The sequence below is a fragment of the Symphalangus syndactylus genome, chromosome 16 (assembly GCF_028878055.3).
Source record: "Symphalangus syndactylus isolate Jambi chromosome 16, NHGRI_mSymSyn1-v2.1_pri, whole genome shotgun sequence".
Lineage (NCBI taxonomy): Eukaryota > Metazoa > Chordata > Mammalia > Primates > Hylobatidae > Symphalangus > Symphalangus syndactylus.
Window position 1 is genome coordinate 92,118,287 of NC_072438.2, and position 12,502 is coordinate 92,130,788.

Consider the following 12,502-nt stretch of genomic DNA (forward strand, 5'->3'; position numbering starts at 1 on the left):
GCATATAGTTCAGAGTTCCCATATGCCATGACCCTATTATTAATATCTAACATTAGTATAGTAATTTTGTTATAATTAACGAACCAATACTGATGTATTATCAGGAACTAAAGTCCCTAGATTATTCGGATTTCCTTCGTTTTTACCTAATACCATTTTCTGTTCCAGGATCCCATCCAGGATCTCACATGACATCTAGCCATCATGTGTCTTTAGACCCTTGTTGGCTGTGACAGTTTCTGACTCAGGGTTTTGGATGATCTTGGTGGTTTTCAGGAGGACTGATCAGGGGTATTGTAGGATGCTCCTCTGTCAGAATTTGCCTGATTTTTTTTCTCACGGTGAGATGAAGGCTGTGAGTTTTAGGGGGAAGACCACAGAGGCAAAGCTCCACGTGTATTGCATCACAGCAAGGGCACACCTCGTCAACCCGACTAACGCTTGACCTTGACCATGTGACAGGCGGCGATGGTCAGGTCTTCTCGTGGCAGTGTTGCTCTTTGCCCTCCCCGTTCCTATGCTGTGCTCTTTGGAGGAAAGTCACTATGCATCGCAGGGGTTCACTTCGTCTACTTCCAGAGTCTCTGGTTGGAGGAATGTAAAAGATAATTGCCTTAATCCTTAGCAGGGCCTTCAGGGTCCTCCTGGCATCCCTCCAACCTGCTGGCTTCTTGGCTAAATTCTTTCTGTGCTTCTCCTGACGGAAGGTTGGCATCGTGTCTCCATCATTCATGCGTCCTCCAGGGGACCCCACATGGTACCCTGCACACAGTAGGCCCTTAACAAAGCTCTAAAAACTTTGAATAGAACTGGATTTCATCAATAGCTAATACAAATCTTTCATAGGCTGCTGGTAGGTGAGTGAGGGTGAGGGCCACCGGGGCAGAGAGGGACGTAGCTGGTTGAACACTCCAACCAGAGCAGTGGACAGGCCCTAGGGTTCTCATCTGGACCCTGTACCATCTGCATTTTAAAAACCTACTTGGGGCCAGGTGTGGTGGCTCACATCTGTAATTCTAGCACTTTGGGAGGCAGAGGTGGCAGGATCATTTGAGGCCAGGCCTTTCAGACTAGCCTGGGCAACATAGCAAGACCCCATCTTTATTATTTAAAGAAGAAAAAAGAAAAAGAAAATAAAAACTTACTTGGCAGAAGACTGACTTACTTAACTGAGAGTTTTTCTTTCCTTTTTCTTTTTTTTTTTTGAGATGGAGTGTTGCTCTGTCGCCCAAGGTGGAGTGCAGTGGCATAATCTCAGCTCACTGCAACCTCTGCCTCCTGAGTTCAAGCGATTTGCCTGCCTCAGCCTCTTGAGCAGCTGGGATTATAGGCGCATACCACCATGCCTGGCTAATTTTTTTTTTTTTTTATTTTTCTAGTAGAGATGGGGTTTCACCATGTTGGCCAGGCTGGTCTTGAACTCCTGATCTCAAGTGATCCACCTGCCTCAGCCTCCCAAAGTGCTGAGATCATAGATGTGAGCCACTATGCCTGGCCTGGATTTTTCCTTTCCCCGCCCCCCCCCCCCAAGGGACAGAGACTCTCCTAAGACTCGAAAGTTAGAGGGTGGAGTTTCCTGTCATAGGAGTAATAAATTAGGAGGTGACAGAACTTCCTAATGCCCAAGACCCTGACATGTGGTTCGGGCAGGCCTTGGCAACCCTGAACTGGGTATCCCGTGGGTGCAAAGCATCGTGGAATGAACTAGAGGAGGTCTGTGCCACAGGTCAGGTGTCCCGTGTCTGCTGGTATGGACTGAATATTTGTTTCCCCGCCAATTCTTGTGTTGAAGCCCTAACCCCCAGTATGATGGTATTAGGAGATGGGGCTTTGGGGAGGTGATTAGCTTTAAATGAGGCCATGACAAAACGAGTGCCCTCGTAAGAAGAGACTCCAGAGCGCTCTCTCTCTCTTTCTCCATCATATGAGGACAGGGCAAGAGGGCAGTCACCTACAAGGCAGGAAGACATCCCTCATCAGGAACAGAATCAGCCAGAACCTCAATCCTGGACTTATAGAAATAAATTCCTGTTGTGTAAGCCACCAGTCTGTGGTATTTTGCCATAGCAGCCCAGCTGACCAAGACAGCCGTTTTCTCTCTGGTCCTCCGCCGCGCTGGCTTAGTGCTTTCTCTAGCTCACTGAATCTTCCCACTCACGCAACTCTGACGAGCCTTGGATCTCTCACGGCTCCTGTTTGACCTGCTGACCATGTTGCAGCTTTAACGTTTGCTCCAACCCAATCAGTTATCAAAACCAGGAAGACGACCAGCCCAGTCCTTCCCTTCCTGTTCAACCCTCTGCGTGTCAGTGTGTTTCTCAGGCAGCCGCATGGGTTTCTCTGGGGTTGGAAGCCCATCCACTCTTGACCAACTCAGCTGAAGCAAAAAAGGGGCCAGCAGGGCCTGGGAGTGGGGCACGCTCTTTGAGGTAGGGCTGTGGGCATTTCCAGCAGCCAGGTCTCCAGGTCAACCCAAAGACATGGGACTAGGCTTGCCTGATTTGCCGCTGAAGCATGCCCAGCAAGGTTTCCAAATCACCTGGGGAAGTGGGGCTGGGGGACTCAGCCGGCACAGTGGACCATGATCCAGCCTCACCTGCAAATGCCTCAACTCCAGCCGCATCTCCACTAGATTTTCCCTGCGGAAAGGGTAAACACAGTTGGACCTGTTTCACAAGAATACATACTATAAAACCAGCCTAAGCTAATTGTTGAATGTATCCTACTCCAGTCTGGATGTTATCAGTCTAACTTTCAAATGACTTGTTTTACATGTTTGGATGTGTTACAGGGGAAGGGGACAACGGAGTAATCCTACAGCAAATGTTTATAGTGACTCCTTGGAGGTAGCACAACATAAGAAACCATGAGGAAGAACATTAATTAGCCTGCCATGCCATGGAGGTGTGGGTTGGGTTGCTCCCTGCATCTGCGCTTCTGCCGCAGCGATCAGTCATCCCTTTCCCTGCCAGAGCCCCACGCATGTGGGAGGCGTGGGGAGGTTCTATTTGTTCCTTTTCCACCTTGCACAGCATGTTCTTCTAGCAAGGAATTTATTCCCAGCTTAGAATCAGCATTTCATAGCGGGCGTGGCATGGAGTTGGCACCCACCGCCCACTCTCACTCCATTCTGCTCCCCCTAGGTGGCTGCCTGTAGACAGCACACCAAGCCAAGGATCAAAGACTGCCGAGAGGACACCAAGCCTAGGCTCGGAGGCTGCAGAAAGGACGCCAAGCCCAGCCTCAGAGGCTACAGAGAGGATGCCAAGCCCAGGCTCAGAAGCCCAGAAAAGTGTCAGGAAGAAGACTGGTTCTTCCAGGTGGAGGTGGGGACAGCCAGAGATCCTGACCCCTGACCAAGGCACCAGGAGCCCCCAGAACACTCACAATCCATTCAGAAGTGTGGGTTCCTGCCCACTGTGTGTTCACACACCCATACTGACACACACACTCTCACACCCCCACACCCTCACAGTCACTCACGCACACGCTCAGCCTCACTCATGCACGCACACACTCTGACACACTCACATCCAGTCTCTCTCACACTGTCTCCTACATGCACAACGCAACAGGGCACCGAGAGGGTCCCCAAGAGGGTCCCCAAGAGCCTCCCTCCAGGGCTTTCCTGTGCAGGACTGCAGGTGGTCACCAAGTCCAGTTCGCTCCTACATCCTTATGGCCACCATCTGGACTTCTAGGGTCTGGGCTTTTGCCCCGAAACTCTTCCACCTCCTGGAAGCATCACTCAGGTCACTGGATGACGGAGAGTAATGGGAAAGGCCAGGACTTGGGGATGGACGTGGTCCACACTCCAGCTCTCCTAAGTCACAGCACCCCACCTCACCATGAGTTTCCGGCCCACCTCTGGGTTTGTGCGGTGGGCAGAGAGACAAAGGGGGTGCCCAGGATGTGGGCATCCTCACCGTGAGGCAGCATCATGGAGCTGGAGAAGGGGTGACTTCCTCCCCACAGACTGCAGCAGCCCTCTCTCTGCCCACTGGCTTCGGGGCCTCTGGCACTGCACGGGCTCCCCTGGGACAGTCTGGGCTGTGCTGTCTTTAAAGGGATGGACCTGGATTCCCTCTGTAACCAGCTTCTCTCCCCAGAGCCTTTGAGGGTGGCAGGAATGGTGGCCTGGGGTGCCTTGTGGGGCATGGAAGAGGCAAGGAGGGACTTTCATTAGCCTGAACAGAGAACTTCCCTGCCGGGACAGTTGCCTAAGAGCCGCGGCAAATGACAAATGCCAGTGTCCTTCTGTGGGCGCCCCTTGGGGAGCTGTCCGCACAGGGGGGCCCAGAGCAATGCCTGGCTCCGAGGGCCTCACCAGGATTTAATGAGTTAATGTGAGAAAGGCTTATCAGGACCTGTCACAGAGTGAGTGTGGGTTTACATAAGCATTTGCTTTAAAAGGAAAGGAGAGAAGCCACAGCAGAGAGGGACATGCAGGCTTTGGGGTTCCAGTAGAGCATAACACTCGAACTCTTCAGTGAGCAGCAGCGGGAGAGAGACCACAGCCCCTCCAGACATGCCAGTGTCATGTATGTGGCTGACGGGCTCTTCTGGAAGGCAGGGGAGCCTGCTCGGTGACAAGAACATTTGTCAGGTTGAGGAGGAGAAGCCATGAGATGCTTCACGAATTTTGCTGAGTGCAATCTTTTCTAAATTTGGAAATGGACTTCCTCTTTGGGTTCTGTTTTTTTATTTTAACCATATCAGTCCCTGGGAGGTTCTATGAAACACATTTCAGGAAGTTGAAATGAATGCAAAATTATTTAAGATCGTCACCTAGGTATGACAGATCGTCAAACATGGCAATTCTCCCAGTTGAAAACGAGATAAGCTAAGAAGTATATCTTCAAATGTTATGGCTGGGTTTGCTTCCATTAAAGTCTGGAAGGTAAAATTATAATAAAGTCTGGTTTGAGAACAAATAACATATTTAAACCTAAAAAAAAAACAAAAACAACAACAACAGAAAAAAAAACATGAGAGAAGAGACAGGGTCACTGAAAAGGCCACACCCTCCAGCTCCAGGGACCCAGTACCACCATGACAGGGGCCAATTTCCGTGGTCTTGTGTCTGTCAAAGAGGCCAGGCCGAAGGATGTTACAGAGAACAGACCTGTGGCTGTCAGGGACTGGGCCAGAGGCAGGGGACCCTGCAAAAGAACATCATTTGGAAGGGATTTTTGGAGGTGATGGATCTGTTCTCTATCTTGAATATAACAATGATCACATGATTGTATGTATTAGCCAAAAATCGTAGACCAGTATATCATGTAAATTACACAATATTATACACTATATTATACTACACAGATTATACTATCTCATTTTATAAAATAAATAATACTATATATATACACCAGTAAATTATACTATATAATTCTGTTCCAAATTATACCATAGAATTATATAATACTATCAATTATATTATGCTACCTAAAGAAATATAAATAAAAATTGTATTTCAATAAACTGACTTTAAAAGAAGACATTAGGCTGGGTGCAGTGGCTCATGCCTGTAATCCAGGCACTTTCGGAGACCAAGGCAGACGTATCACTTGAGGTCAGGAGTTTGAAACCAGCCTGGCCAACATGGTGAAATTCTGTCTCTACTAAAATACTAAAAGTACAAAAAATTAGGCCAGGTACGGGGGCAGGAGCTTGTAATCCCAGCTACTTGGGAGGCTGAGGCAGGAAAATGGCTTGAACCCAGGAGGTGGAGGTTGCTGTGAGCCAAGACAGCACCACTGCTCTCCAGCCTAGCAACAGAGCGAGAATCCATCTCAATTAAAAAAAAAAAAAAGACATTAGGGATGGGTGAGGTCACTCGTGCCTGTAATTCCAGCACTTTGGAAAGCCAAGGTAGAAGGATCACTTGAGCCCAGGAGTTTGAGACTAGCCTGGGCAACATAGGGAGGAGACCTTGTGTCTACAAAAAATAAAAAATTAGCCAGGTGTGGTGGCGCATGCCTGTAGTCCCAGCTAGTCGGGAGGCTGAAGTGGGAGAATCGCTTGAGCCCGAGAGGTCAAGGCTGCAGTGAGTTATGATTGCACCACTGCACTCCAGCCTGGGTGACAGAGCAAGACCCTGTCTCAAAAAAAAAAAAGACATTTGGAGGGTGGGTTGTCACAGGCGGCACCTTTTCCGAGAGCCAAACATCTTGCCCTGCTTCCCACTACCCTTCCACCCCACCCACGAGGGCTGGATTAGGGCTGGATTTGCTGCTAGAAAGCCTGACACCCTTTGTTTCCTGAGAAGGGACATCAAGGGACAAGGATGCCCCATAAACATCTCCCTGTACCATGTCCAGGCTGGGGCATCCCTGATTTTGTCACCTCCTTCCCTCCCACCCAGGTCTGTGTCCTGAGAGGCCAGGAGCAGCCTCAAGTCTCCAGAAGACAAGGGGCAGGGCCCTAAGCTGACGCTCCCACCACACCAGGGTCCCCCTGCCCGGGTTCCCTGTACCTAATTATGTGGGGACACGTAGTAATACGAATGGCAGGAGCTGCGGGCCACCCTGTGACTCCACTGTCACCATTCTGCCTTGGGTGCCTCCTGCCCCGAGGGCTTTGCATCCTTCCTTTTCACAGCTACACAGCAGATGTTATGTCCCCAAACAAACGTCCTGGAATTCCTCTCCGAGAACACGAAGGCCTCGTCACAGGGAACGAGCTGTTGAGGGAGGAACGTTTGGCTTATGAATGAAATGGCTTGTGATGGGCAGAAAAAATACTTCGAGTGAATTTCAAACAAAAACAAAAACAAAAACCACTTTGTGTATTTTCCGCCAGCAGAGAGGAAGTGGAATGGGTTCACTCAAGGCTTCCGGATTCTACGTAACCTGCTCACTACAGAGCTGAGACAACCAGATACTTTCTCTTATGGGTGTGTGTGGGCACGTGCGTGCACATATGTGCCTGTGTGTGCACGTGTGGGTCCACACAGCTGCTTTCCAAAGTCACTGAGCTTACTCCCTGGCTCCCTGATGAGAAAGATGGGAAAATGAGTAAAATGACATTTCGCAGCCATCTTCAACATTCTGGCTTTTTCAGCACCGAGTGGCCCCTCTGTAGCAGAAGAAAGCTGTGCTGCTCTTGCCACCCAGGCCTCGCTAACCCTGGCTTCAAGAGGCGCAGATGTCTGTGTGTGTGTCCCTGGCAGGTATTATGGTGACTTCCGCAGCATCCTTGGAAGGCCCCCACCCAAAATGGTTTCCCCCGGGGCACATTGATTCCAATAAGACAGATTCATTCCCTGGGGTTCTTCTCCTAGAAAGCTTTTCTTCCACCCCCCACCCCTGCCCGGCCCCCAACACCCCCAACACCCTTCTCTTTCTTTTTTTTTTTTTTTCTTTGACAGAGTCTCACTCTTGCTAGACTGGAGTGCAATGGCATGATCTCAGCTCACTGCAACCTCACCTCCCAGGTTCAAGCAATTCTCCTGCCTCAGCCTCCCGAGTAGCTGGGACTACAGTCACTTGCCACCACACCCAGCTAATTTTTGTATTTTTTGTAGAGACGGGTTTCACCGTGTTGGCCAGGAGGGTCTCATCTCTTGACCTCGTGATCCGCCCGCCTGGCCCTCCCAAAGTGCTGGGATTACAGGGGTGAGCCACCACGCTGAGCCTTTTTCTTTTCTTTTTAGACGAGATCTCGCTGTGTCACCTAGGCTTGAGTGAAGTGGGGCCATCTTAGCTCACTGCAGCCTCGAGCTCCTGGCCTCAAATGATCCTCCCTCCTCGGCCTCCCAAAGCACTGGGACCACAGGCACCACAACCTCATGGGCTACCATGCTTTTCTGAAATGTACAGGCTGTTGGCAGGGCTGTGGTGGGCACACGGCCTGTGGGGCCACTCACCCACCTCCACGCCCCCTCCACCTCGGCCCCGGCGCAAGAGGCCCTAGGACCCTCCCACCATTCCCACCCAGAACTGTGGGAGGGTCCTCTCCTCCCAGCTCTTCCTCCAGGACAGGACACTCCTCTCCCTGCTGCAGGCCTCTCTCCTCCCGGAGGGTCCGGGGAAACAGGTGGAGAGGGGAAGAGATGGATCCTGGCGGGGAAAGGGCAAGGCAGAGACAGATCCCCCGGACCTCACCATTCTGTGTGTAGGATGAGTTTCTAAAATGGCTTAGAAATTTAAAAACCAAACAGATCCCAAAGCCTCCCTGCTTTTTATAGAACATCAGTCCCTGCTTCCAAATTAGCAACCCTTAATCTCCTGCCGCTCTAGTTCTGCGGGGCCCTAAGCTGCTGGGTGAGGACTCAGCCCTGCATTAGCCAGCTGGGTGGAGACTCCAGCAGAGGAGGGGAGGGGACCCGGGAGGGACATGGGGGCGGGGAGGGGACTAAGGGCGGCAGTTCGGGGGAGAGGACCCAGGGTGCTCGGGGTGGCGTTGAGTGGAGGTGGCTTCGAGTGGAGGTGGCTTCAAGGAGGACCCCAGGACAGGGAGGGCAGGAAGGGACCGAAGGTAAAGAGTTGGGGGCCTGTGGGGGGGGACCCTAGGGGGCTTCCTGGCCTGGGCCCAGTGTGTTCATATCCTGGGGCCCCCATAACCAAACAGTACAAATTGGGTAGCTTAAAAACAGAAATGTGTTTTTCTCACCGTTCTGGGGGCCAGAAATCCAAACTCCAAGTGTCAGCAACACTAGTTCCTTCTGGAGGCTCTGAGGGAGGGCCTCTTCCAGCCTCTCTGCCCACTGCTGGTGGCCAGGCCAGCCTTGGCGCTCCTGGCTGTGGCCGCACAGCACCTGTCTCTGCCGCCACTGCCACAGGGCCTTCTCCCCTGTCAAAGTGCCCCTTCTCATAAGGACGCCAGTCATAAGGATGAGGATCCCCCTGCTCCAGAATGGTCTCATTTTAACTAACCCCATCTGCAAAGACCCTATTTCCAAATAAGGCCACATTCTGAGATATGAATGGAAATGAGTTTTGGGGGGACGTTATTCAACCCAGCACATCCAATGTCAGGACCACCCACAGGCCCAGACAGAAAGCCCGGCTGATTCCCTCTCACTGTATCCAAGAGGCAGGTTGTGCCAAGAAAAAGCCTCCCCTTTAGATTGGAAGGAGTGAAGGTGTCACGAAAGCTGAGCCACCTAATGGGTGGTGATGGGGACAGGCCCTTCAGCAGCCTCTCTCCACCCCAGGCAGTCCTCCCTGACTCTCTGTGATGACCAGGCCCTTTCCCAAGCCCCTGGGGGCTTCATTCCCTTGGCCCTATCCCAAGAGTTAGAGCGCCCACCTTCAGAACTCCTCCCTCCTTTAAATGACATTAAATGATTATATCACATGTGCTCCTTGTGCAAAACTAGGACAAATTGCCAACTTACACATACGGTCTATGATCCCACCACTCTCAGCATTTTAGTGAACCTCTTTTTAGCCATATATGTGTTTTTTGAGACAGAGTCTCACTCTGCTGCCCAGGCTGGAGTGCCGTGGCAAGATCACAGCTCACTGCAACCTCTACTTCCCGGGTTCAATCAATTCTCCTGCCTCAACCTCCTGAGTAGCTGGGATTACAGGCGTGGGCCACCACATCCAGCTAATTTTTGTATTTTTAGTAGAGATGAGGTTTCACCATGTTGGCCAGATTGGTCTCAAACTCCCGACCTCTGGTGATTCACCTGCCTCAGTCTCCCAAAGTGCTGGGATTACAGGCATGAGCCACCACACCCAACCAGCCATATACATATTTTAAGTTATCCTTTGGACCTCAGATGGACAGAATTGTAATCACCACCCTCAGTCCACTACATACCATGGTTTGCACACGCATTGCTCTTTTTATTTTACTTATTTTTCTGGTAATGTGTGTCGAAATAGGATGCAGCGGACGCGATAGCTCCGATTTACCTTTTGTGTTATGCATTGCTCAAAGCATGTCTTTATTTAATCCCCAAAGCCCATAGCTGTGCTGTGCTGGAGTCAGCCCTGGCTGGCTTGTGAGGGTGACTTAAGTTTTCAGAAATCTGTGAATAGGTTAAGTCACCGGGAGCGTGATATTGGCCATTATGGGAGTATTTGCCACAGAAGTCACCAGATGCAACAAATCAGGGCTTGTTCATCAAGAGCCCCTTAAATGCCACCCTTCGGCCTGTGGGGTTGGTACTCTTGTCGTTCCCACTTAACCAATGAAGAAACCAGGATAGGGAGGTTGGTAACACCCTAGGACGCACACCCAGCCAGTGGCAAGTCCAAATTCGAACCCAGGAAGTTTGTACAGCACCTGAGTCTAATGACACTGTCACCGCCATTTTGAACTCTGATATTTTCCATCCATCACAAGCAGCTTCCCAGGCACTAAAAATTCCTCAAATTTCACTTTTGATGGTTGCATAATTTTCTGTTATGTGGACCTACAGTGTCTTGTTAAATTAGCCCCAATTGTAAAACAGTAGAGTTCTATGCAGTGTTTTCTCCTTGCAAAAATGTTTCAACCCACCTTTCCCCTCTTCACTGGTGTTGGTCCTGTGGATCCAGTCCCAGGGGCTTCCCTGGTGATCGGGGCATCAAGCTAAGCCTCCTGGCAGCCAGCCCTCAGGATCAGGCTGTGGGGGGCTCAGGACACACTCAGCTCCTCCTGAGGGTAAGGTGCCCCCTCGCAGACCCAAACCTTCCCCAGGTACAGCAAGACCCCGCCCTGTCTATGTGTAGCCAAGAGACTCTGCGGTGGGTTTCTCTTTCTCCAGCGTCTACTTCCAGAGTGATGAGGGGCCAAAGCCCCTGACAGACTTCCTGGGAGAGCTCACTCACACACACACTCACACTCCTACACAGCCACACACTCATATGCACACAAATACACACGCACATGCAGACAGATTCACACCCATCACTCTCATACACACACACATTCACACATCTATACCCACGCATGCATGCACACACACACACACACACACACAGACATACACATACAAATCCTCCTAAAATCACCTAGCACTCAACACGGAGACAGTCTTAAGGACACACCAAGTTATGAGGTACATTCTGTCCCCAAGAATGAGGGCTCTTGGAAGGCAGGGAAGGTGTGATCAGTTTTCTAAAAGTTCAGCAAGTTGCCTGACGTGTACCAAGGGCTCCATTCCATAAAAGGAAAAACGTGGACAGACGTGAGCAAACACGTCTCCACCTTGGAAAACTGCAACCTCTTAGTTGTCAAGCTCAGCTTCCTTGTGGGGTGCATTGGTTGGCTCTGGGTGCTGCAACCCAGCACCGTGCACTGGGGGCTCCCACCACAGGAATGCATCATCTCACAGTTCTGCAAACTGGAAGTCCAAGATCAAGGTGTGGACAGGGTTGCTTCCTTCTGAGGCTGTGTGGGAGAACTTGTTCCAGGCCTCTCTCCTCATTGCTGGGCTTTGCTGGAGATCTTTGGCATCCTTGGCTTGTACGCACATCATCCCAATCTCTGCCTCTGCCTTCACATGGCATTCTTCCAGCATGCGTGTTTGTCACATGCAGGGAAAAAGCAATTGCAACAAAAGCAAAATTTGACAAATAGAATCCAATTAAAGAGTTTCTGCGCAGCAACAGAAACTATCATCCGAGTGAACAGACAACCTACAGAATGGGAGAAAAGTTTTGCAATCTATCCATCTGACAAAAGTCTAATATCCAGAATCTACAAGGAACTTAAACAAATTTACAAGAAAAAAAAAAACCCCATTAAAAAGTAGGTGAAGGAGATGAACAGACACTTCTCAAAAGAAGACATACATGTGGCCAACAAACATATGAAAAAAGCTCACCGGGCACGGTGGCTCACGCCTGTAATCCCAGCACTTTGGGAGGCCGAGGTGGGTGGATCACCTCACCTGAGGTGAGGAGTTTGAGACCAGCCTGACCAACATGCCGAAATCCCGTCTCTATTAAAAATACAAAAAATTAGCTGGGCATGGTGTGCATGCCTGTAAACCCAGCTATTTGGGAGGCTGAGGAAGGAGAATTGCTTGAACCCAGGAGGCAGAGGTTGTGGTGAGCTGAGATCATGCCATTGCACTCCAGCCTTGGCGACAAGAGAGAGACTCAGTCTCAAAAAAAAAAAAAAAGTCAAGAAACAACAGAGGCTGGCGAGGCTGTGGAGAAACAGGAATGCATTTACACTGTTGGTGGGAATATAAATTAGTTCAACCATTGTGGAAGACAGTGTGGTGATTCCTCAAAGACCTAGAATCAGAAATGCCATTTGACCCAGAAATCTCATAGCTGGGTATGTACCCAAAGGAATAGAAATCATTCTACTATAAAGATACATGCACACATATGTTCATTGCAGCACTATTCACAATAGCAAAGACATGGAATCAACCCAAATGCCCATCAATGATAGACTGGATAAAGAAAATGTGGTACACATACACCATGGACTACTATGCAGCCATAGAGAGGAGTGAGATAATGTCCTCTGCAGGGACATAGATGGAGCTGGAAGCCATTATCCTCAGCAAACTAAGGCAGAAACAGAAAACCACACACTGCATGTTCTC